General features: G+C 37.2%; 1 long non-coding RNA gene across 3 annotated transcripts in view; it reads left to right on the forward strand.

The window, feature by feature from the left end:
• Positions 1–26,957, forward strand: part of LOC138923729 (uncharacterized) — a 78,457-nt gene that overhangs the window by 38,346 nt on the left and 13,154 nt on the right. Inside the window, exons 3-4 of one of the 3 annotated variants that reach the window (XR_011437789.1) lie at positions 17,621–17,790; positions 26,537–26,805. This is a non-coding gene — a long non-coding RNA (uncharacterized lncRNA). Of the gene's footprint in view, positions 1–17,620; positions 17,791–22,527; positions 25,574–26,536; positions 26,806–26,957 lie in introns of those variants that run through there. The other 2 variants (XR_011437790.1, XR_011437791.1) reach the window with 2 other exon arrangements.

Genomic DNA, 26,957 nt, shown 5'->3' on the forward strand with positions numbered 1-26,957 from the left:
AGGATAGATACCCAGTAGTGGGATGGCTGGGTCATAAGATATTTCTGTTCTTAACTTTTTGAGGAATCTCCATACTGTTTTCCATAGTGACTGCTCCAGTTTGCATTCCCATCAACAGTGTATGAGGGTTCCCTTTTCTCCACAGCCTCTCCAACATTTGTCACTCTTGATTTTGGATATTTTTGCCATTCTAACAGGTGTAAGGTAATATCTTAGTGTAGTTTTGATTTGCATTTCCCTGATGATTAGCGATGATGAGCATCTTTTCATGTGTCTATTGGCCATCCGTATATCTTCTTTGGAGAAATGTCTGTTCATGTCCCCTGTCCGTCTTGTAATTGGGTTATTTGATTTTTTATTGTTGAGTTGTGTGAGTTCTTTTTATATTATGGAGATTAACCCTTTGTTAATAACTTGTGAATATTTTTTTCCCAATTAGTGGGCAGTTTTTTTTGTTTCAATCCTGTTTTCCCTTGCCTTGAAGAAGCTCTTTAGCCTGATGAAGTCCCATTTGTTTATTCTTTCTATTGTTTCCCTCATGTGAGGGGTTATGTTGTCCGAAAAGATTCTTTTGAAGCTGATGTCAAAGAGTGTGCTGCTGATATTCTCTTCTAGAAGACTTATTGTTTCAGGCCTAATCTTTAGGTCTTTGATCCATTTTGAGTTTATTTTAGTAAATGGTGAAAAAGAATGGTTGATTTTCATTCTTTTACATGTGGCTGTCCAGTTTTCCCAGCACCATTTGTTGAAGAGACTTTCTTTCCTCCATTGTAGGCCCTCAGCTCCTTTGTCAAAGATTAGCTGTCCATAGATGTGTGGTTTTATTTCTGGGCTTTCAATTCTGTTCCATTGATCTGTGCATCTGTTTTTGTACCAGTACCATGCTGTTTTGATTACTGTGGCTTTGTAGTATGTTTTGAAGTCAGGGATTGTGATGCCTCCAGCTTTGTTCTTCTTTCTCAGGATTGCTTTAGCAATTCGGGGTCTTTTCTTGCCCCATATGAATTTTTGGATTCTTTGTTCGGTTTCTGTAAAGAATGACATTGGAATTCTGATTGGGATAGTGTTGAATCTGTAGATTGCTTTAGGTAGTATGGACATTTTAACTATGTTTATTCTTCCAATCCATGTGCATGGAATGTCTTTCCATCTCTTTATGTCGTTGTCGATTTCTTTCAAGGAGGTCTTGTAGTTTTCATTGTATAAATCTTTCACTTCCTTGGTTAAATTTATCCCAAGGTATTCTATTCTTTTTGTTGCGATCGTGAATGGGATTGACTTCTTGAGATCATTTTCTGTTAGTTCATTGTTAGCATATGGAAATGCTACTGATTTATGTGTGTTTATTTTATACCCTGCAACTTTGCTGTAGTTGTTGATTGTTTCTAATAGTTTTTCTATGGATTCTTTGGGGTTTTCTGTATATAAGATCACGTCGTCTGCAAACAGTGAGAGTTTTACTTCTTCATTGCCTATTTGGATTCCTTTTATTTCTTTCTCCTGCCGAGTAGCTCTGGCCAAAACCTCCAGTACTATGTTGAATAAGAGTGGTGAAAGAGAGCACCCTTATCTTGTTCTTGTTCTGAGAGGGATGGGTTTCAGTTTTTGTCTGTTGAGTATGATGTTGGCTGTGGGTTTGTCATATATGGCCTTTATTATGTTGAGGTACTTTCCTTCTATACCTATTTTATTGAGGGTTTTTATCATAAATGGATGTTGGATCTTGTTGAATGCTTTCTCTGCATCTACTGAGATGATCATGTGGTTTTTGTTTCTCATTTTGTTAATGTAGTGAATCACGTTGATTGACTTGCGGAAGTTGAACCATCCCTGTGTCCCTGGTATAAATCCCACTTGATCATGGTGTATAATCTTTTTGATATATTGTTGTATTTGGTTTGCCCAAATTTTGTTGAGGATTTTTGCATCTATGTTCATCAGTGATATTGGCCTGTAGTTTTCCTTCTTTGTGTTGTCCTTGTCAGGTTTGGGGATCAGGGTGATGTTGGCTTCATAGAATGTATTAGGGAGTGCTCCATATTCCTCCATTTTCTGGAACAGTTTGAGAAGGATAGGTATTAAATCTTCTTTGAATGTTAGGTAGAATTCTCCAGAGAAGCCGTCTGGTCCTGGACTCTTATTTTTGGGGAGGTTTTTGATTACTGTTTCTATTTCTTTACTTGTGATTGGTCTATTCAGATTCTCTATTTCTTCCTGATTCAGTTTGGGTAGGTTGTATGAGGCCAGGAATTTATCCATTTCTTCTAGGTTGTTCAATTTGTTGGCATATAGTTTTTCATAGTATTCTCTTATGATCCTTTGTATTTCTTCAGCATCTGTTGTGATTTCTCCTCTCTTGTTTCTAATTTTATTTATTTGAGACTTCTCTCTGTTTTTTTTAGTGAGTCTGGCTAAGGGTTTGTCGATTTTGTTAATTTTTTCGAAGAACCAACTTTTTGTTTCATTGATCCTTTCTACTGTCTTTTTTGTTTCAATATCATTTATTTCTGCTCTAATTCTTATTATTTCCCTCCTTCTACTGACTTTGGGCTTTGTTTGTTCTTCTTTTTCTAATTCTGTTAGGTGTCGTTTGAGGTTGTTTATCTAAGATTTTTCTTGCTTATTAAGGTGAGCCTGTATTGCAATGAATTTTCCTTTTAGGACTGCCTTTGCTGCGTCCCAAATAATTTGGTATGGTGTGTTTTCATTTTCATTTGTCTCCCGATAATATTTGATTTCTTCTTTAATTTCTTCAATAATCCATTGTTTGTTCAGTAGCATGTTGTTTAGTCTCCACGTTTTTGGCCCTTTCCCAGCTTTATTCTTGTAGTTGATTTCTAGTTTCATAGCATTGTGATCAGAAAAGATGCTTGATATTATTTCAACCCTCTTGAACTTGTAGATGCTTGCTTTGTTTCCCAAGATATGATCTATCCTTGAGAATGTTCCATGCGTGCTTGAGAAGAATGTGTAACCTGCTGTTTTTGGATGAAGTGTCCTATATATATTTATTAGGTCCATCTGATCTAATTTTTCATTTAATTCTATAATTTCCTTGTTGATTTTCTGTCTGGATGATCTGTCCATTGGTGTTAATGGGGTGTTGAGGTCCCCTACTATTATTGTACTGCTGTTGATGTCTCCCTTTAGTTTTGTTAATAGTTTCTTTACGAATTTTGGTGCTCCTGGGTTAGGTGCGTATATATTTATAACTGTTATGTCATCTTGGTGGAGCATCCCTTTTATCATTATATACTGCCCCTCTTTGTCTTTCTTTATCTGTTTGCTTTGAAGTCTACTTTGTCTGATGTAAGTATCGCAACACCTGCTTTCTTTTGTTCATTATTGGCTTGGAGTACTGTCTTCCATCCCTTCACTCTGAGTCTGTGTTTGTCTTTGGGGCTGAGGTGTGTTTCCTGGAGGCAGCATATTGTTGGATCTTATTCTTTGATCCGTCCTGCCACTCTGTGCCTTTTGATTAGAGAGTTCAATCCATTCACGTTTAGTGTGATTATTGAAATGTGGGGGCCTACTGTTGCAATTTTATCACTTGTTTTCTGGTTCTTTTGCATTTTGTCCTGATGGAGAGCTGTTGCTTTGTGTTATTGTCCTTCTGCTTATCTCCTTTGTTCTGGATTTTGTAACCCCTTTCCTTTTTTCGATTTTTAAGGAATGAGTTTCTTCCTGAGCAATTCTTGAAGAGGAGGTTTTGTGGTGATGAACTCCCTTAACTTTTGTTTATCTGGGAAAGTTGTTATTTCTCCATCATATTTGAAGGATATTTTTGCTGGGTAGAGTATTCTTGGCTGCCGGTTTTTGTCCTTCAGAGTTTTGAATATTTCATTCCAATCTCTTCTAGCCTGTAAGGTCTCACCTGAGAAATCTGCTGATAGCCTTATGGGGTTTCCTTTGTAAGTTATTTTCTTCTGCCTGGCTGCCCTTAGTATTTTCTCTTTGTCATTGACTTTTGCTAGTTGCACTACTATATGTCTTGGGGTTGGTCTTCTTGCATTAATAAAGTTTGGAGATCTATTGGCTTCTGTGACGTGAAGTTCCATCTCTCTTCCTACGTTTGGAAAGTTCTCAGCTATTATTTCTTTGAACAGGCCTTCTGCCCCCTTCTCCTTCTCTTCTCCCTCTGGTATACCTATAATCCTTATGTTGCATCTCCTAATTGAGTTGGATAATTCTCGGAGAGTTTCTTCATTTCTTTTTAGACTTAATTCTCTCTCATCCTCTGCCTGCAGCATTTCTATATTCCTATCCTCCAAATTGCTAATTCTGTCCTCCATATTATCGATCCTACTGTTCAGAGAGTCCAGATTTTTCTTAATCTCCTCCATTGTGTTCTTCATCTCCAGTATTTCTAATTGGTTCTTCTTTATAGTGTCAAGCTCTTTTGTGACATAGCTCCTGAACTCATTGAGTTGTCTATCTGAATTCTCTTTTAATTCATTGAGTTTTTTCATAACGGCAGTTTGGAAATCATCGTCATTTAGGTTATAGATTTCATTCTCTTTGGGATTGTTTTCTGGGTGCTTATTTTCCTTCTGTTCTGGAGATTTAATATATTTTTTCATACTGCTTGATGGCGTGGATTTGTGCCTCTGCATAGAGATAGAGTTTTGGTTGCTGCTTCCATTTGTTGCGACTGGTGTGTGTGGGGGGGCAGCTGTTTAGACTGCACCAACCAGGAACCCTGTCAGCTGTTACTGACTAGGCCTGGACCCCCTCCTTGTAGTCACAGTGGTCCTGTGGGGTCCCTTGTCGGTTGTGGGAGCAATCGCAAGGGGACCTCAGGCTGCTGGTGCCGACTGCTGCAGCCCACTTAGACGCACTCCCTCCTTGTGGTCTGCAGTGGTGTTGTGGGCTTTCCCATCAGCCAGGAGCAGGATCACCTATAATCGCCAATTTGTCCCTAACAGAGCCCACCAGATTACACTTGTCCACTATAGGTCCCAGCAGAGCTATGGGTATCTTCTGCAGTCTGTCGTTAGCTCACCTAGCTGTGCTGCTTTTGCCCCAGGGCCTTCCCACCTTGCGATTGCCAGTTGGGACTTCTCCACTAGTGCTGTGCAGAGGCTTTTGCTGAGGCTGCTGTAGGAACCTGGAGGCCCTCCTTGGGATACGTAGCCATTTCACTGGAGCTCTACTCTGCCCCACTCCACTCCCACAGGATCTCCGGGAGCCCCTTGCCTCATCTGGGACACGGCCAGAGTCCATGGGCCTGGCAGTGGCTTGTAAGCTGCTGCCTTGTGGGGAATTCTGCTTTAGGGAGCTTCCTGGTGTTCCGAATGCTGGGCGGGGCCTCCCTGCCAATGGCGAGCAGAGGCCTTTCCTACTGGCGGGGTGTGGGACCCTGGAGCGACTCCCTGGGCCGCAGAGTCAGGTGTTGGAGCTCCACCCAGTCCCCAAGCGCATCCACGGGAAGTCCAGGCACCCCCTGCACCGACTTGTGCGCTGGAGACCATGAGCCCAGCAGCAGCTTATGGTCTAGTGCCGGGCTGGGGAATCCGCCCACTCGGATCTTCCCTTTGTCCTGGATTCTAGGTGTGGCCTCCCTGCTAATGGCGAGCAGAGGCTTTCCCTGCCGGGGAGGTGTGGGACCCCAGAGCCTTCCCCCGTGCCACAGAGCCAGGTGCTGGAGCTCCAACCATGTCCCCAAGCATGTCTACAGGAAGTCCTGGTGCCCCCTGCACCGAGCTGTGTGCTGGAGACTGTGAGCCCAGCGGCAGCTCGTGGTCTGCCACCGCGCTGGGGTATCCGCCCCCCGGGAGCTTCCCTTTGTCCTTGATTCTGGGCATGGTCTCCCTGCTAATGGCGTGCAGAGGCTTTCCCTGCCGGGTAGGTGTGGGACCCCGGAGCCTTCCCCCATGCCGCAGAGCCAGGCGCTGGAGCTCCAACCATGTCCCCAAGCACATCCATGGGAAGTCTGGGCGCTCCCTGCACTGAGCTGTGTGCCGGAGACCATGAGCCCAGCGGCAGCTTGCAGTCTGGTGCCATGCTGGGCCCGCCAGGAGCTTCTCTTTGTTCTGGATTTTGGGTAGGGCCTCCCTGCTAATGGCAAGTGGAGGCCTTCCCTGCCAGTGGGTGTGGGACCCTGGGGATTCCCCCTGGGCTTAGGTGTGATTGCACAGGGCTTGGGGAGGGCTGTTGTCACCTGTTTCCACCATCGCTCCGCTGCTGAGTGCACACTCCTGCCCTTGGTGTGTGGCGATGCTATGGGGGAGTCCGCTGGAAGAGAGCCTCCTGCAGGAACTAGGCTGTCTGGGGGTCGAGGGTTGGGGTTGGAGAGTTTTCACCTATTTCCACCTTCTCTCGGGGGTAAGTCCGTCCACCTTCTGATGTGTAGTAGCACGAGAATTTTAGGCGTCTTGAGATGCTGTCTTTGTTAATCAGTGAATGTCCAATTAGTTGTAGATTCGAGGGGGGAGAGACAAAGAAGACCACTCATGCTGCCATCTTGGTCCCGCCCCCCCTTTTTACTTTTTTGAAGAAAACAAAACCAAAACCCTGACAAATAACAATGCAATATAGGCTGCCTTCCTAAAGCAATTAGTGCCCTGAATTATAGGACTCATTTTCAGGGGAGGAAATCCTGAACACCATTATCCAATATTGAATATAAAAGTACAATGAAGACTATTTGACAAAAAATCTGAACTCTTGAATCAAGTTTCCACAAAGATGTAAAGAAAATTTCCTACGTAACATTTCATCTCACTTTGTTATGTAAATAATTGGTGTATGTAATTAATTACATCTATTTAAAATATGTTTTGCTCTTTGCTGTGAGTTAATTGTAATCTCCTATTATATATGACTGTGTTGCTCATGTATTCTTTGTGAATTTTTACTTCTTATCTCCTTTTGTTGCTAAGAGTAGAGGTCAATCAGCGTTTCAGCTCTCTGAGCATTGTCATTAGCAATCAGTAAAAGACTACTTGCTTGTTTCACTTTATATCCTTTTATTTTTCACTTTCCCCCTGACCTCTACTCTTACTCAACTTCCTACATAGGCATTTTCTTTGAATTGTTTGCTATATGTCATTAAAAACTGGTAAATTATTGGAAAATATTTAAGCTTTTCTATTTTATTTACTCATACTGTTTTTTTTTTTTTAAAGATTTTTTATTTTTTCCTTTTTCTCTCCAAAGCCCCCCGGTACATAGTTGTGTATTCTTCGTTGTGGGTTCTTCTAGTTGTGGCATGTGGGACGCTGCCTCAGCGTGGTCTGATGAGCAGTGCCATGTCCGCGCCCAGGATTCGAACCAACGAAACACTGGGCCGCCTGCAGCGGAGCGCGCGAACTTAACCACTCGGCCACGGGGCCAGCCCCTTACTCATACTGTTTTTGAGATACAGTTATGCTGTTATGTGTTTAGTTGCTTACTTTTATTAGGGCATTGTGTTCTATAGTATGCATCTATCATATTTTACTTTTCCATTTCCCCAGTGATTTCCCCTAGGTACTTCTAACTCCCACAACCACAAACAAGGCCATGATAAACTTATTGTACCAGTGCCCATGTGAAGCCACATGAGAATTTTGCTATCATTTTGATAAGATCATATTAGCTCTTACTGTGTTCACCATATATATTTCAAAATTGCAGCGGACCAATGACTACCACGTATGTTGCATTCCCCCACCTTTGTGAAGAGGAGCATTTAGTATGACTCTCTGGTTCCACCAGGGTATGTTGGCAGTGTGGGGTGTCTTTGAATTGAGAGGAGATGCATCTGGACCTGAGGTAGAGACTAATACATATCATCCAGAGATCCTGGACTTTTAGCTTGATGCCTATGACCAGATGAGACTTTTGGACTGAGTGTAGTTTGCCTGTAGGAGGGATAGTGAGCCAAATAACCAGAAGGGCAAACTGTGGTTACCATTAATTGCTCATGGAATATTTCTAGCTCTCTGCCTTTCAGGCAAATAATAGAGTGGGGCAATGTGACAGCGGTGACATCTGTCAATTCTGGCCCAACCATTGAATTTTCAACGTTAGACCCCCATCCAAAACACTTTTTTCATCTTCCTCATTGACCAACAATATTACAGATGGTATTTCTCTGTTAGTGTGTGTCCAGACATGAAGACAATACCTAGAACACCCTCCACAAGACCCGTAATAAACATGTTGTATAAAAATAAATCTGTATTGGTTTAAGTCTCTGAGATTTTGAAAGTGTTTGTTATCAGAGCATAACGTAGCCTATAACTGATACAGGCATATATACCTAAATAGTAGGACCCCTGGATCATTGGGCATTTACATGCTTAATTTTGCTAAATACTTCTAAGTGTACTCCATAAATCCTTGCTGGTTACATCCGGTAACACTTGGTATTATTTGCCACTCTTTAATGTGTAGGGTATAATGATTTTCTGTATTTTCTATTAGGTTGATTCCTAAATACATAAAAGTTTTTCAGTGCCATTGTGAATCTATCTTTGCTATTACTATGATCTCAAACGTGTTGTTTCTAGTATAGAGGGATGTTATTAATTGTTTTAAGTTGGTCTGATACGGTCATCATTTCTTGATATTCTTATTAATTATTTATGAGGATGTGTTTCTGTGTAGGCGAGTATGCAATAATAATGACTATTATTTCTCCCTTTCAATCCATAAATTTACCATTTTGTTGTCCTGTAATATTAATGTGAAGGTCTAAGAGCATACCAAACACTAGCATAGTTGTTAGATTCCTGAATTTAATAAGAATGACTTCCAAGCTGTTTCAGTGTAATGTTTGCTATAAGTTAAGGCAATTGCCTTATATTCCCATTTTCCTAATACATTTTTGAACATAAATAGGTGTTGAAGTTTATCAACTGCTCTTTTCTCCTCATTTAGTCTATTAACGTGATGGATTACGTCAAAAGCTCTTTCGCAAAGTTTATATTTTTTTCACAAAGTCTACTTTTTTTGTGTGTGTCACTTAAATCACCCAAGACAACTTAAACCTTATCCCCTTAGGTTTCAATAGGACATCTCATTGGGTTGTGCTCTTTTGGTAAATGACTCATGACTTCTAGTTTGTATAATTAGAACTGTCTACATTGTGATGGTTCATGCATGTGAACAATTTAATCTAGAATTAGATGAAAAACAGATCACAATTTATTTAAACCATTTTTATTTTTATTTCCTTTAAAGTTTTGATAGGGTGTATTTTATATTTTAAGGTTTATTTATGACACAATTTGTTTTAATTAGAAGACTATTTCTTATATAGTTCATTTCACTGTTAGTCACCTACATTTAGGACTAATTCATATATAAACAAATGTTCTGAAATAGAGCAGTGATGATTAAAAGTCTCATGCCAGTTATTGATGACAGTTATTAGTGCTATAATTGATGTATTTTTTCATCTTGCTGTTGAAGAATATTGCAGTTGTGAAAGCAGTTTGTTGATTTGTCAAATAAGCAACCAAATGTACTCCTTCAGTAGATGTAACAAAAGCAAAGCCATCAAATGATCTCTAAAATAAATCCTAATCCCTGTTATTAAGATGCAGCTGTCATTAAATAGTTTTTGAATTTCTTTCCATAGCCGTACTATAATTAGGATGAAAACTAATTGACATAATTTTAACATGTTCCAATCCTACAACATCAATTTTCCATTAAATGTAATAACCACCCAAATCTAACCAATTAATTCCACCTATTTTAGGATAGAGTTTCAGGCTTTTTTTCTTGCAAATGTTATATAGTATTTAGAATATTACCGGTGTTAAAAATTGCATTGTGGTGGTTGGCCCAGTGGCATAGCAGTAAAGTTCACACACAGCTCCTCAGTGGCCTGGGGTTTGCAGGTTCAGATCCCAGGCACAGACTTAGCACTGCTTATCAAGCCATGCTGTGGCAGATGTCCCACATATAAAACAGAGGAAGATGGGCACAGATGCTAGCTCAGGGTCAATCTTCCTCAGCAAAAAGAAGAAGATTGGCAGGGGATGTTAGCTCAGGGCTAGTCGTCCTCCAAAAAAAAGAAAAAGGAATTGTAAAAATATTTATGAACTCTTCAACCTTCAAGTAGCAAAATATTTAAATGAATAATAGATTGCATATTCAGCTTTTGTGGTCCAGAATCACCTCTAGAATTAAATTTGCATGTCTCTTTTGGGGGAAATGGGATGCTCAGTTTGTTTCTAGATGTTGATTTGAATGAAGATCTGAAAATACCTTTGATGCTTCGATCTCAAACACAAAGTAATATTGCACATAATTAGTGTATTGTTTCACTTCTTATTTGAGGCTTATCCCATGTGCTTTGAGAAAATGTCTTGTTAAAATGCTCTACTTATTTACGATAGCATGAACAAATCAGTGGGTTTTAGATTAGATTCATTCAAACTCTTCCAGATAGGTATTTTCCCAGATTTAGGAGAGTTAATCTCCTATATAGGGTAGTTATCTTGACTCAACACATTTAGAAGCAATATTTACAACGCTCCATTAATGGGAACTTGAATATTCCAAGGGAGATGAATACAACTTTGAAATTGATTTTTAACACTTATCTCCAATTCTTACAGGGTTTAATCTAAAGATACAGAGTGCCAGAGGTGATTTTCTCACACTTGTATACATCATACTTCATATCACTGATGTGGGGAAACCATCCTATGTCTCTCTCCTAGTTTCTGGTGGTTCCAGCAATCCTTAGCATTCATTGGCTTATAGTCATATCACTCCAATCTCTGCCTCCATGTTTGCATCACCTTCTTCTCTGTGTTCCTTTGTGTCCTTTTCTGTCTCTTACAAGGACACTTTCATTGGATTTAGTAATTTACTAATCCAGTATGATCTCATCTTGATCCCAACCTTAATTACGTCGGCAAGGACTCTATTTCCAAATAAGATCACATTCTGACATTCTGAGTGGACATGAATTTTGGGGGGATGCTCTTCAACCCACTGCAGGTATGGAAAAATACTGTTATTGGTAAATATTAATTGGAAATCACAACCTCTTCTTCCAAGTGTTAAGAATATCTAAAATTTTGGAATATTTATTATGAGTCAGGCATTACTCATTAATGTATTAACCTCTTTAATACTCAGGAAAACCTTATGAAGTAAGTACTGATATTCTCATTCCCAATATACAGATGAGGAAGCTGAAGCAAAGAGGGTTTGAATATCTTTTCCCAGTTATTATAGATGTTAAATGACAGAGCTACATTTACATCCAAATATTCCAACACAAGGGTCACACTCATAACCGCCAACATATTACCAAGGGGAGAAGAGGAGGGGAAGAAATGAAAAGCAAATAAACCAACAATTTTGAAGAACAAATAAGCCCAGGTGCATGTGTTAGGAAGTTTAACCTTAACGACAGCCGACTCTGGTAGGTTTCATCATTATCCTTCATTTTCCTGATAAAAGAATGGCAGTTAAGAATAGGACATCTTCCAGGGTTCCATAGCTGTGGTTGCTTTCACAGCTCACTCTGTTTCCCATGCATGTTGCCTTTCATGTTCTGGGGATAATGGATTTCAACAACCTTCTCAGAATTAGTATGTATAGATGAATTAACTCCTAAATTCCTGAAAGAAATGTGCTGTGGAATTATTAAAGGAATAGACTTCATTTCTCCCTAATTTATAGATGTTTAATCATACTTTTCAAATGTGTTTGGTCATTAAATATTTTATAGAAAATATTATGGCTGTAACGCCAGTACTCATAAGTAGGAAACAACAATGAAACCAAAAGAAACCAAGGAAGGTGAAAATTTGACTGATCTTTTATAATGAGATTTTTATTAGGCAACACTGGCAAATAAAAAAAAATATCCAGCAATATTTTCTTTTAATCCCTTGTACTTCATAATTTTTTAAACAAAAAGCATTATTTTTAATCAATCTGACAAGTTTTTGTTTTCTCATATATTTTATATCCAATTGGCACTTTAACCATACAGTGTATTATTCTATCTTTGTATTATTGGCATTAAACACTTTTATACATTTTGTGTGGAATGGTGTATTAATATAAGCCATATAATTAATTTGAAAGAAAAATAGCCATTAATTTGGTTGGAAAATTCCTGAGGAATCATGCCAAACACTAAGAAAAGGAATAAATAAAATTAATTTTATGGAAGCTGAAAGAAAACAAAGTAGAACAGCATATTTATAGTCTCTACTTTAATTTGAACATTTGTAAAAGAATACAAGTTTATGTCATATTCTCCTGAACAAAAATACACTTTGCCATATATTCACTTTGGGATTCCAATGAAATGTTAATAGTGCATTTAATATTGTGGTCTTTATAGAAATAAAACCACTTAAAGGCTTCAGGAGAATTTCTATACACACCATAGTTTACTCATTTAAGAAGACTTTGATGTAATTACAGCTATAATTCTTTTTTGTCATATACCCCTTAAACTTTCATTTACCATCTTTGAAGTAGTACATGAGCAACATTCCCCAATAGGGTCTTCGAGCAAATACATAATGGGAAATAGATATGGAAAAAATTTCTCAGTGTTACATCAAATGATCATTTATTAATTATTTCAGTAAATATTTACTAATTACTTACTTGTGATAATTTTTTTTCTAGGCAATAGAGATCCACTGGTAGGGGTAAAAAGAGACATAGTCTTTGCCTCACAGTGGGCGTGTGGTCATACAAGTTTGAAAACACGTGGGAAGTGGTATGCAGAATGTTTGTTGACTAAGGATAGCATAAACAAGAAGAGTTAGAGCAATAATCGTGGATGTGCCGAGGAACACTTCTTGGCATTGAACTTGATACGTTCCACACGTTCCACACAGGGTTGTTCTGCAGGGAGGGCTTTAATTCTCTTCCATTTGTGAAAGGCAGAACAAGTATGTGTATGTGTATGTGCATGTGAGTGAGTGCGCGTCAAGAAACAAGGACTGACTCTAGCCACTTTTTTTTCCTTAGTGAGCATGGTTAGCAATGATTATAGAAGGAAACAGATGTCCTTCCAATTAATATTTAAATATTTATATATATATATAAATATAAAGCTTATGCCAAGCTTTAATGCAAATATATTTATGACAACCTAAAAAAACTCAGAGATAGGATGAGTCAATGTATGACACTCTCAATGTCTGTGAGAGGGGACCAGGGGACCACAACTTTGCCTAAAAATGTTTGAACTCTGAAAGGCAAGTAAATTTTGCTTCTGATAGCATCTTGGTTATATATCAAATTTGTGATATATTAATGTTGATACTGTTTTTCTTCCTGCATTTTCTGGGGAGCATTATATATTTTTAATTAATTATGCATGTCAACATAAATGAATAATTTAGAGGAGGATGTTTGCCTCTTACTCTTCTCTTGCTCTCTGAAAACATACAATTCACACACACACACACACACACACACACACACAGAGTTTTGAATAGTCCCCCTGACATCCCTCCTTATTCCAAATTCATATCAGTGTTTTAAGACACAGATCAAATCCAAGATCCATCCTGCTACCTTTCCTGGTTCATCTCCTGCCTAAATTTCTATAGCAATTGTTTTCTGTACCAATCATTTGGTTTAAAGGCGGCGTTAAGAGCACTATGCTGTGATTCCCACAGTAGAATCTCTGGAGTCAGATAGCTTGGGTTCAAAGCTGTTTTATTTTGCTAAATATGCAACCTTGAGCAAATGACTTAAATCTTGGTTTCTTGGGAGGATTAGATGAGATAAATATATAGCCCAATGCCTAGTAAAAAATGTCCAGTAAACAGCAATTTCCCCCCTTATTTTTCATTGTGAATCTTTCCCTTTTAAAACATTTCTTTTCTCTATTTTTATCTAAATATTTCATGCAATTATTTTAAAAGTCAGTAGTGATAAAAGATTTAGAACAACAATGCCAGATCAAAGCTAGTCCCTCCCTGTCTGCCTTCCGGCTCACCAGCTCATTCCTCTCCCCAGATGCAATCACCCGGCCGTATACTGTTGTGATCGGTGGCTCACACTTTGGATATTTAGCAGATATTACAGTGAAGTATTTGCCCACAGAACAATGCAGGAATCTTTCATTAAAGCCAGACTTAATCACCAAGTACAGTCAGCATACAAAGTTAAGTAATATTTAGTAATTAAATGAAATAAAAATAAAATCAATATAATCAATACGTGAGGTTAAAAATATTTACTAATTCTACCACAGTACTTTAGGCTTGTTTCTTTCTCTCTCATTCTTTTACATAATTTTTTAAAAGAAATTATGTAATAATTTTCAAATTTGATTATAATTTTTATTCTGTGAATATTGAATTCTAGGTATTTAAAATTTCTGGCTTTTTCTTCCTATTTTATATACTATGACAACAAAGTAATGAAAGGATATTCAAAGACTGTGTTAGGCTGGGTTTTCTTGATGGCAGCCTCTGAAACAGAGTTTAGTCTGTAAGAAGCTTATTAGGGAGTTCCTTTGAGATTGATAACATTGGAAGGGGAAAAGGAAGGATGGATTATCTGAACTGGACAGAGGGAGAGGTTGTGCATACACCAATGTGCAGTGGCTGATCCCACAAGGAGCTCTGGAGCTAAAACATCAGAGTTGTTCTGAGTTGGGCCAAAATTGTGAGTTTCTTCTACCCTCACATCCAGGCTGATTGATGTACTCCCATATCAATCGGTTATTGGATGTAGGCAGCCGTGGAAGGAGCGTAATCTTGATAGATGTGCTCCACTGCAGCTGAGGCCATCCTGAAGGGATGTCCACTGAATGGGGTCCACTGATAGCACTCTCTGCAGCTCTGACAAGATGTCCTTCTTTGAAATGGGCTAGAAGTGGAGCATCTCTTTGTCCATTGTAGTGGCTTATATAATTTTTTGGAAAAACTATATTGGTTCAAGAAACATTTTCAGACAAGAAGAAATACCCTGATAAGGTCTCTTGAACATTTAACAAGAAATACTGACAGGTGATAAGTTAGTGGAATTAATTTTTTTGAAATATGCTTGTTATTTTTGAAGGCCATTATTTGATTAGGGAAATAGATTTTAAAGTTAATTTATCTGGTTTCTATAACAGCTAGACATAAACATATCATAGAAGCCTAGTTATTTGCATTTTCAAACAAGTTTAGGAATCTGAAGGGTAAAACATGAGATTGTGTGTTTGTCTTGACTTTCAGGAAAGAATTTTAATTCTAGTTTATGTTAAACAATTACTCAAGATTTATGGTTCAATGATTCTTCCACAAGGCCGCCAAAGGCTATTGTGGAGTCCTGCTTCTCCTATTTTTCAGTGGATATTGGAAAGCTTATAGCTGCAATTCAGTGAATCGACTGTATTTTTTGGTTCGGTGAACTGGAGGCCATCAGTCACAGGGCATTAGGACTGAGATTTAGAACTAAAGAGCATGAAATAAAGTTTGCAAGATGGCTCACAAACCAAACCTGGCCTGCTGACAAGTTTTGTTTGTCTCACTTTGTATTTATGCACATTACGAATTACTTGCTATAGATTGAAGTAGTTGCTATTCTCTGCCCCATTCTAGGGAAGAGTTATACTTCCCACTCTCATGGACATTAGTCTTGGCCATGTTACTGTTTTGAATGTGAAAAGTTATTGACTAATTTTGGCTTTAAGAACTACTGGATGTTTTGCCACATTCTCTTTGCCCTCTGTTGCACCTCAATCGGCCTGGAGTGAATATGACATGTAGCAGACATGCAGCACAACTGCAGCAAACGTGTGACGCCATGCACAACGGACAGGAAATAGACTTCATTGCTATAAGCCACTGGAATGTTCCAATTGTTCATTATTGCAGTATAATATTGCCTATTCTTAAAGATTTGTCAACATTTATGCCATAAAAACTGCGGTTTCTGATTTGATTAGAATGACAGTTTCAGTAGTGAACAGTGGCTGCCTCTTTAGGTAAACAGTGCATTATCCAGATACCAAGGTATCCACGTAGCTTTCAGTTGGATATCTGTCCCCTATATAAAAGCATGTTTGCAGCTCTGCTCTAAGACTTTCCCTGTCAATCCAACCATCTTATGTACCATGTGAATTTAAACCATTTGTGTATATTGTTAAAGTTATCAAACAACGAGGCCATTAGACTAATGTGTCTCTAATGCCTCAGTAGCTCAGTAAGCAGACTGAAACCTAAGCCAAAATCAATTCCTGCCAATGCCTCAAGGTTGAGAGTAACAACCGATTCCAAACAGCCAACTAGGCTTTCCAAATAATGCAACTGCTTAAGCTATAGCCAATCAAATACCTTCCTTGCTTTGCTGCCATGTGTTCCCTGTGAATACCTTGCCCCTAGCTCTTGTCACTGAAGCACAGCTAATCACTTTCGTTTTGGCGCTGCCTGATTGGAATTGATTTTTGTGCAAATAAACTTAAAAATTTTAATATGATTCAGTTTATCTTTTAATAATATATGCATACACACACACTTATAGTCATCACAATATTACTAGAAATTCTTGAAATATTTCCATTAATGTCAGAAATAAAATAAGTATGCCCATTACCAGTAACATGTAACATTTTTTTGGAAATATCAGCCAATTCACAAACAGAAAAAAACTGTTCTGAATACTGGAAAGGAGGAGGCAAATTATTAAGGTTTACAGAAATGAAAATCTCTACCAATTAGTCCTAAAGATTTAGTTAAGTAATTATAAAACTAATATGAGATGACTAATATGTCTTATAAAAAGAGATATACCAGAACCAATTGCCTAATATATTCACAATACACAATAATACAATAGAAAAAAATAGTTCACAAAAGTAAAGACTATAGAGTTCCTTTGGAAAAGATTAAAAGAAAATGTGCATGCCCTCTTTGTGAAATACTGTAAAACATCACTGAGGACATGTAAATAACAGATGAGATATGCTATGCTCTTAAATGGAAAAGTTTAATATAAAAAAAGGAATTACCATCAATTAATTCACATATTTAATACAATTGTAATCAAAATCCAAATATTATTTTAGAAAACACTATAAAATGATTCCAACATTCTACCCAGGCAATAAAAATGCAATAACAGCAAGGGAAATTATGGAGGGATTAAAAAATAATGACGTTAAAATGTGGCAAAATATGATATAATCAAAATGAGTGTTGTACTATCTTAAAAGACAGAGAAAACAATGAAACAAAAAAGAGACCTGCAAAAACAGGAGAATTGAGTATATTGTAGGTGGGAAATTTTTAAAAAATAGGTGAAATGAGTAGGTGTAGTATGATTTTATAAACGTGTAGTCACCGGAGGAAAAACCTGTAAAGGTTAGACTCAACTGCATAAGAATGTAAAATCATCAAAACTCTAAGACAAAAATCATCATAAACACAATTAAAAGTAAATTCTTATAAATAATGAAGAAATGGACACTCCAAAAAGAAAAGGGGACAAAAAACATAAATTATTCTAGCAGTCAAGAATCTTTCAGTATTGATGTTAAAAAACCCAACACAAATTGGCTTGAGTAGAAAGGGGGATGCGTTTATTCACTTAACTGGGAAACCTATGCGTAACTGAATTCGACTGGTTAAACGATGGAATCTGAATTCTGTCTTTCCATCTTTCAGTTTGTTTTCCTATATGTTGACTTCATTTTCAGACAAGCCCTTTTCCTCTAGTGGCAAGCGGAATGCTGGCAGTTTCAGGGATACAGCCTACTTTCTCCGCTACCCCAAAGAAGACAGATGTCCCTCCAGCAAAATCTAAAACAAGCTCGAATTTGCTCTGACTGGGCCATGTGCTCATTCTGGACCAATCAGGAAGTCAGAGGTGAGTTCTCTGATTGCTCAGTCTTGGTCATGTAAATCCTTTTATGTGGTTTCAGCTCATCCAAGCCAAGTGGAGAGAGCAGCGAGATGATTTCTCATAGGAAACGTGAGTTCTGTTCCCAGAAAGTGAGGGCTAGTGCAGACTACAAAGGTTGGTCCAGATATGAATATGGACAAGAATGACAACTTTGTTGAAATTTTCTTCACTTTAATTTATAACAGAATTAGGATAAAAAAATCTCAAAGAAGGAAAGGAGCTCCCTAATGCCTCCCTAGTTCCTTGTAGAGGCACGCCTGAAGTTTTGCATATAATACTCCACATGTGGCAAACTGCCAGTCAAAGAGACTGCGAATTTCAGATGCATTGCCAAAATTACACTATTATCCTAGGTAGAGTCAGCACCCTTGACACTACCTACTAATATATAGGGAAATTCCTGCAGCCCTGCAGTTGCGTATTCTATGTTCTAGTTCTTATTGTGTCCTTGGTTTACCCTAAATGTAGATTAGATGCCAGGCATTAAATGTATACCAAAAGAGATAAGTCATAGAAGAAAAAGAACAAACTAACCATAAATAGATGAAAGATGATAACATGTACTATTAAATAAATAATTCTAAATTAATGAAACATTGGCGATATTCTTTACCTACCAGATTAGCAAAGGTTTTAAAATTTATGCTATTCTAATTGAAACAAGGTATGGAGAAATGGGCACTTTCATACACTGTTCTCAATATTTTAAATTGGTAAGTTTCTACAAGGTAATCTGACATGAATTTAGCAAACTTTTAAAAGAGCTGTTTTTTCTTAAAATATTAACATTTATTTCACTAAAATACCATTCTTTACTCTTGGAAGAGTTATGGAAATGTATATGTATATGAACATACTTATGTTTTAAATATAGAATACATGTATTATATGAGTAATCTAGTAATTGATGGGAAAATTAAATATGAATATATTTAGCACTTGGTTGATGTACATTACATTCACATGGCACAGGTGCTATTATTTTCCTAATTTTGAATCTGAGTATTTCAAATTTTGATTACGGATATTTAGAGTTCATTTTGGAGAAGGAGTATTTATGCCCAATTGCATTTAGATTTTTCCAAAAACGTCTTCTAAAAGGACCTTGATTTTTTTAGACTAAAAAAAATGCATGTCATTAGTCAGTTACCGCCAATATATTCTGAGAAATGCTACATCATCAAAATTTAAAAGATATACACTGAAAGAAGTATATTATTAGTGGATTTCTATGTTCTGAGAAAGAGAGCATATGGGTAATATATATATGTTCTGGTTTACAAATTTATGAGGTGATATTGAAAATATAATTCATGTTCTGGCCCACAAAATATTGAAATCACATATATTTTAATGAAACACATGTATTATGTAATGTAGTCCATATATATTATTTGGTGCTTACATAGTAAGTCCAAATCACCAATTGTTTTTTCAATATATTAAAAGGCAAACATAAATTACATTAATAGCTAGCATGAAAATACTAGCTCATAAGCCCATAAAATTATATAAACACTACCCTACAGTTCATTTTGCATTAAAAATTTGACAATTAAATGCAGGCGACAGTTTATGTTTAAATCATGCACCCTATTTATACTTTCTTCATCTTTTTTTTGTGTGTGAGGAAGATTTTCCCTGAGCTAACACCTGTTTCCAATCTTCCTCCTTTTGCTAGAGAAAGATTGTCACTGAGCTAACATCTATGCCAATCTTCCTCTATTTTATGTGGGTTGCTGCCACAGCATGGCTTCATGAGCAGTGCTAGGTCTGTTCCTGGGATCCAAACCTGTGAACCCCAGGACACTGGAAAGGAATGTACGAACTTAACCACTACACCACTGGGTCAGCCCCCAGGAGACAGTTTAATCACAGGGTAATTGATTAACTGAGATAAATTATAAAATTAGCAGATACACATAAAGCAGATATTTAAAATGGAAAATTTATAAATTTGAGATGAACAATTTTCTTTAAAATTAAAGGGAAATCTACATTATTTTCTATCAAGTGAAATTTCTTTCCATTTATTTTTGCATTGAAAAGAATGGAGTCAGGCTAGCTTGGTGGCATAGTTGTTGAGTTTGTGTGCTCTGCCTCAGTGGCCCAGGGTTCAGCAGTTCGGATCCTGGATGTGGACACATGTACCACTCATTGAGCCATGCTGGGATGGCATCCCACATACAAGGTGGAGGAAGATTGGCAACAGATGTGAGCTCAGGGCCAATCTTCCTCACACACACAAAAAGAATGAGGCTAAGAATCCTGTGACATAATTTTTTCCTGAAACAGAAAAGAAATTCCCTATGTTTCCAGAAGGCTGAAGCATCTTCTTATCAATTTTAGTCTAAAGTGAAATAACTTAAATTACTAAAAAAAAATCAACTTCTCCAACCCATCTTTTGGAGACCAGGTCGTCATTAACCTGGAACAAAAGTGGTTTTAAGAATTTTCTTTCTTCTCTGTACAATTACTGAAATGGTAGTCTTCAGATTTAGGTGTGATTATAGAGCATGCTGCTACTTTTTGAGCAGCCAGAAGGAAATAGTCAAGTTGAATTATTTTCCTAAACATTGCTTCTAAGTAGCAGTATGGTTGACCTGGTTAATGAACCAGGTATTACCATGAATGTCCCAATACTACCACCCATGCAGAGCAATATGCTGCCTCCAAATATTGCTCTCCATGATCAAACCCACATTCCGTTCATTGTTCTTTATACTCCTACTCACTTATGTCATTATTTCAGCTTGACAATTGAAATCCTTTTCTTATTAGCCAACAGATTTCCTTCTCAAAAAAATATTCTTTTTTGGAAGCCATTGGCATTGGCATACAATATAGTTTTGAATGAAGAACTGGAATGACATCTAACTTCAGATTACCAATTCAGGTCCACAAAAAATTTTGAAACGTGCTTTATGAAAAACTTATCCTCATTTATGAAGGTACGAAATAGTTAAAGTAGTATCCTTGGCTTCAAGATGCCTTAAATTTAGAACAGTGGATCTCAAACACTGTTAATACTTCAATGCTCCGTCCAAACGTAGCAGACATTCCTGCTTCTCGATGCAGCCATGCTTTCTTCGGAAGGGCATCTCAGAACTGCCAGGATTACTGGAGGACTGAAGTAGAGCATGTCTGCTTTCCCCCAGTCCTCTCACTTGAAAGAGGCAAAAATCACCCAGTAATTATAACATTTATTGAACACTGGCATTTTGTTAAGCGCTTTATAAAAATTGTCTCTTTTAACAAGCACAATACATACAAAGTGATCTCTGAACTTAGTTACTAAGATGAAAACAGTTTTCCCAAGAAACCGAGTCTTAATAAATTTAACAATTCTCCCAAGTTCAAAGTTAGCACAGGTTTGGGTTATGATTTATACTTAGGTCTGTCTCCAGAGCACTGTTCTTATCCACTATATTATACTTCTTCTCTTTGATAACAATATTCTTGTATTCTTGTTGATATATACAGTACTATGGAAGAAGAAAAGAGGAAATTGTTAGTATTTTCTAAAGCAAGGCATAAGAAATTATATATTTCAAAAAGGAAGTAACCCTATTTGTGCCATTCCCCATGCAATTTTTTCATAAAAGCAATGACATTTGAACAGAATCTTAGGATAATTAGAAATTTAGTATATTAAAAACAAGCCAGAGTATTTTAAAATAAAAGCCTATCATGAGGAAAGAAGCATGTATGTTTGATGAAGAGTAAGTAGTCTCTGAAGGTGGAAAAATAAATTTATTTTGTAATGGGCAATTGTAGCTCTTACAGTTTTTTGCTTGTTCTGACTTTGAGAACATAAGCATCTAATGGGGTAGACACATTCACAAATAAAAATCTCAATGCAATTTGATAAAGCTAGAAAAAGTGTGCTTTAAATAAGATCACAGAAAAAGAGAAACTCTTCCTGTTAGAGAAGTGTGGAATTTTGTAAATGAGGGGATATTTGATTATTTCCATATGGAAAAGAGGGAAATGGTCACTCCATGCAGTGGGAACATGAGCAAAGACATAATGCTTTAGAGTAGCATTTTGCATGGAGAGAATGCTTTAAGTTTCTTGTGTGTTTAGACCACCTCGGGGAGCATTGGGTAGTAAGAGATGAAGACTGTCAGATAAGGAGAATTCTATGCTACGAAGCCTCACCTTTGAGAAAATAACAACATCAGATTTGTGTTTTAGGAAGCGTGGCAATGTGGAGTTTGTAGAGAGAGATGTGGGGAAGAGATAACAGTTAGAAGAAGGTTAATACAGTAGTACAGATTTGAGATGGTGAATCTAGCAGTAAGGAAGTAGGATTGGATATGAGATGCAAAACTGAGTTACAGGGACACAGACAGTGAGTGGGTCACAGGGAGAGTGGTTGGTGGGCTCTAGGACGAAGCAAAGGATTAGGTAGACAGGAACAGAGTAGGCATCCAAGCCTACTTGAGAAGATATGCCTATGGCAGGCACCAGGGAGTCTTGTGAGGGCTGTAGTAGCCAACTGGTGAGCTCTATGTCTCCCTCATGCTGGGGCCCACACCATAGCTCTTCCCACAGTGTTGAGAGAGCACCCCCCATCACCTGCAGCCAGCACTTCACCTGATGACTATTCAGCCTAGGCGATTCTTGTTCTATTTCCCAGGACTTTTCTCAGCCCTCACTAGATTTACCCTCATGTAGACAATCCTTGTATCATTTCAGGATAGTCATGAGCCCCAGAGAATCAGAAAGTAGATCCTGGACACTTAAGTGGATGGAAAGGAAAGCCTATCTCCAACTTCCCCACTCAAGTATTACTAAAAGAACAGAACAGTTCAGTATTTCTCCCTGCACCAAGATAATGGACAAGCCCTCCTATATACAACTCAAATAAGAATGGATCTGTAAAAAGAGAGGAGGGGCATAATAAGAGTTTCCACCTTGTATGGTTTTAATGAAGATCAAATGATACAATACATACAAAAGCAAAGATACTTAAAAGCATTATGGAAACACAGTTTTTTCTTGTCATCACTCATTTGGCTTCTCTAATGAATTAGTTTGTTTTGCTGCTTTTGCTCCAAATAAACTGAAAAATCCCGGAACGGTAGTTAGATTGTGAATTGTGCTGCTTTGTTGCTCTTTGTTTTCTGTGAGCCTTTAGCACTGTGCTTTATATTATAGGTTCACAGTTTGTATTTGCTGACTTATCCTAGTAAATCTTTAAATGTTTTTGATGGCAAAATATCTTGGAACCTAAATAAATTAGAGAAATGTGAAGGAAAACTTTGACTTCAGCTGTCACTCCTATGATACTGAGTCATATTGTAAAATGTTCATGGCAAGTCTCTTTGACATTGTCAAGGAAATAAACATAGTGTTAGCATAAAATCATTTCTGGTTTATGAAGAATGATACCTCATTATAAAATCCATTTCTAAGTTACTAAGTAAGCTTGTTTTAAATTTCTTTCTTGAAAGGGTCTAAGAGACATCATTTGCTGGCAAAGTACAAGTTTATAAACAGTTTTATCTCATCTCGTTGCATTAATGACAAGGAGTTAGAAGGTAATTTTTACAGTTTAACTCAAAGCATTTAAAAATTTAATCAGAAGTCAATTTTTAATTTTCAATGAGAATAAGACAAAAATAGACATGGGTTCATAATTCTAAGCCCAAGGTCTTCTATAGAATTAATGATGAGTGATTTGATTTTGAATGCATTTAGACTACCAATTTAGCTTTGTACTAATAAGTAGGCTACATTAAAAACACATTCTAATTGTGTCTGGGGGAGAAGGATGATATAACTGCTATTTTTTCTTTCGGAGTGATGGATTCTCAGGCTGTGATAAACATGGCTAATGAAACTACCATGAAGAAAGTATAAGAACATAATGAAATACAACACAGAAGCTTTGTGTTAAATCGGTTTTTAGGTGAGAAGCACAACAATAATGAATGAAGAGGTTATGGAGAGGTTATAAAAGAGGTTATATAAAGAGGTTAAAAATGTTATGAAGAGGTTATAAAAATATGACAGGAAAATATATGAAAGAAGGAATTTCCTAAGTATGTTCTTCAACTGAAATCTACTTTTGTCGATTAATTGACTATATCAACTGGCCTACATGAATAACATTTTTATTGGTACTTTTTCATTTATTATATTATTATTTATATAAGATGTGATTAATATGTGTTATGAACTATGCTGTGAAAGAGTAATATGAAGGAAAATTAGAGTTTTTGAGGAGATACACATAATTAAAGACAGATATAAGCAAATATTTATAATAAAATAAGAGAGATTTGCACCAGGTGCTATGAGAGAATGGAGGAAAACGCACCTCCCCATCCCCTACCCCTGAGACAACTGGAAAGTCTTCACACACAAGAAACCTTACAAAATTAATAGGAAATTTCCAAAGAGTGAAATGAAATTAGAGAGTGAGTCAGAGACACCAGAAAAAATTGAGATATAGGATGCGATAATAGGCAGTTTGAATTCTTACATTCTATGTTACTAATTTGAAGATGATGCCATAGTGAGTGAAAATTTATGGAATGTTTATAAATAGAGAAACAATACAATTACACTTTTAAAGTCACTCTGTGGTTTGTGTGGAGTAAGCTTAGAATGGAGAGATGATGTGGATTGAATGGAAATAGTGGCAACTCAGGGAATGGATCAATGATATACGTCATAGCATGCTAGGTGTTGTAACACATATATCCAATGATATTTTATTTCTTGTGGCTATCCCACAAGGGGGACTTTGGAAGTAGAGGATGCTTCCATCTTGTGCTACCACTATCTTGAATGCACAATCTCAGACCATAGCTGAAAAGCAAGAGAGAGCTCCATGACACTCTCAGAAGAGATATTAACAGCCAGGTCTGGAAGTGGTGTTTGTCATTTTCTCCCACTTTCCCTTAGACAGAACTGTTCATGTGAAAGTTAACTGCAAAAAAGGCTTGCAAATAGAATTTTCCTGTGTGCCAAGGAAAAGGAAACAGATGTGATGAATATTTAACCATTTTCTAACACAGTCTACTCTTGATTATTAAATATAAAATTTACTTGTCCCTTTTCACATACAATATACATTCTCATTTCCTCCCCAAAGGGGGAACACCAAGTTCTGTGGACTGACTGCAAGTTCAAAGAGCTATGCTTTTTGTTAAGGTGCAGTCCTGTCCAATAGTCCACTTATGATTTCTTTTGTATTGGGAACCTATGAACTAAAGAAACAAGTTCTTTGGCTACCTTCAGACACACACACACGCGCGCGCGCACGCGCGTGCGCGCACTGCCCAATAGTGGAACATAGAAAGAACAAAATTTCCCACTCAGAAAGGGGAAGAACAGAAAACACACAGTGGACACTTGCCCACTGCAATTCCGAAAATCCGCTGGGAAGACTTTGTGAAGGTCCCTTACCCTGAGCATGTGGGGGTCGGGGTTACCTGGATTAGGCTCTAATTCATCTCCCAAGAAGGAATTATTTTATCCGTTTTCTCCATGGCCCCTTGATCCACCCATTTGGAGACTCCTACTAGTCCATTATTTTCCTTGGCTACATCTGAAGTGAGTGTTAGAGAGAATACCTTTGAAACTATACAGCCTTCAAAGTCTGCCTCATGCTGGTAGAAAATGGAGGGTTCAAGGTCTTATTATTATTCATTTGTTGGTTTTAAGTCTGAAGCAGTCAAAGCCTTCTGTAGCACAAATTTGCGACTTTTGGCAATAAATTCTTTGAAACCAGTAGACTGCTGATTTGTTTTATTCTAACTTTACATGCACCAGTAATCATGTACCCAAAGTTCTTTTCCAGATATAGTTCTCAAATCTCTTTATTTCATTACGTTTTACTGACTCGTTTCTCTGTTAACTTAATTGGAATCACCAATCTAGGATAACGGGTGGGAAGGCTATACATACATTTACTGATTTTAGCCTTGATTTATTTTATTCATCTGAGACATTTTACTGGATCTTTGTTGCTCAATTCAATTAAAATCCCATCACCAACTGCTTGGAGTCCATAAGCAGCTAGCTCTTCTAACTTTACAAGGTGCAGAATTTTAGGACTCTGCATTCTATTTTATTTCTGTTTGCAAAATGGCTAATATACTCCTGAGCTCCTCTCTTTGGTGGTAATACCTTGTTAAAAGTAGTCAATAATGTTCAAAATAAACCAATTCTTTGATTTTTTTCCCTAACCACATCTCCTAGAGTTTCTAGCTGAATAGATACATAGTCTGCCTTTCAAGTTATCGCATGCAACAGTTTTACCAAACATTTGCCTCTGCGTAACATGGATCATCATCTTCTTAAATTTCACTTGTCAGTTTTCTTGTTTCCATCACCTGATCTCTAAACCTATAACAAATATTTTAGGTTTTGTTATAGCAGTAGTCCTCACATTATGCCAGTTTATGAATTAAGCAGGATAGACTAAGGTATGCTATGATTAAAAATAAAACATGAAATCTTAGTAGCTCAGAACAACGAAAGATTTATTTCTTGCTTCTGTCACAGTCTGATGTGTATTGAGATTGGTTCTCTTTAACAGTTTACCTTCAATTAAGTAGCTAGGGAGTCAATCTCTTTTCATCTTGTGATGCTGATAATTTAACATCATGATCCCTAAAGAGCATCAAAAAGATGTTCTGGAGATAGGTCAAGAAATATGTATATGTTATTTTCACCCACTTCCATTGAGCAGAACCAAGAGACCTGGACCCAATCCAGCTGTGAGAATATGAAGTCCTTCTGTGTTTTCAAGAAGAAGAATTTGATGAGCTTCTAGATATGTGCAACATATCTCCTGCTATTATTTTTCAAAAATAATAAAAAGGATCTAAATATGTAGCCTGGAAAATACTTGTTAAAGATTAATTAATTTCAAAGATGAGCCCTCTTTACCCCTACCCATTGTCAATGAAATAATGTCATTCTCTTTCAAGTTCCTAAAAATAAAACTTCTTTCCTGTTTTTCCCAGTGTATCAATTTTTCATTTCTTTCTACACCTTTCTTTCAGCATATCAATATATATATTTACTTGGTCTTATTGTTTAATTCATTGCCTTGCACTTGGAGAAGGTTTCCACTCTTCGCCCTTCTGTAAAACTTCACAGTTTACAAG

Source organism: Equus caballus, chromosome 4 (assembly GCF_041296265.1).
Source record: "Equus caballus isolate H_3958 breed thoroughbred chromosome 4, TB-T2T, whole genome shotgun sequence".
Classification (NCBI taxonomy): domain Eukaryota; kingdom Metazoa; phylum Chordata; class Mammalia; order Perissodactyla; family Equidae; genus Equus; species Equus caballus.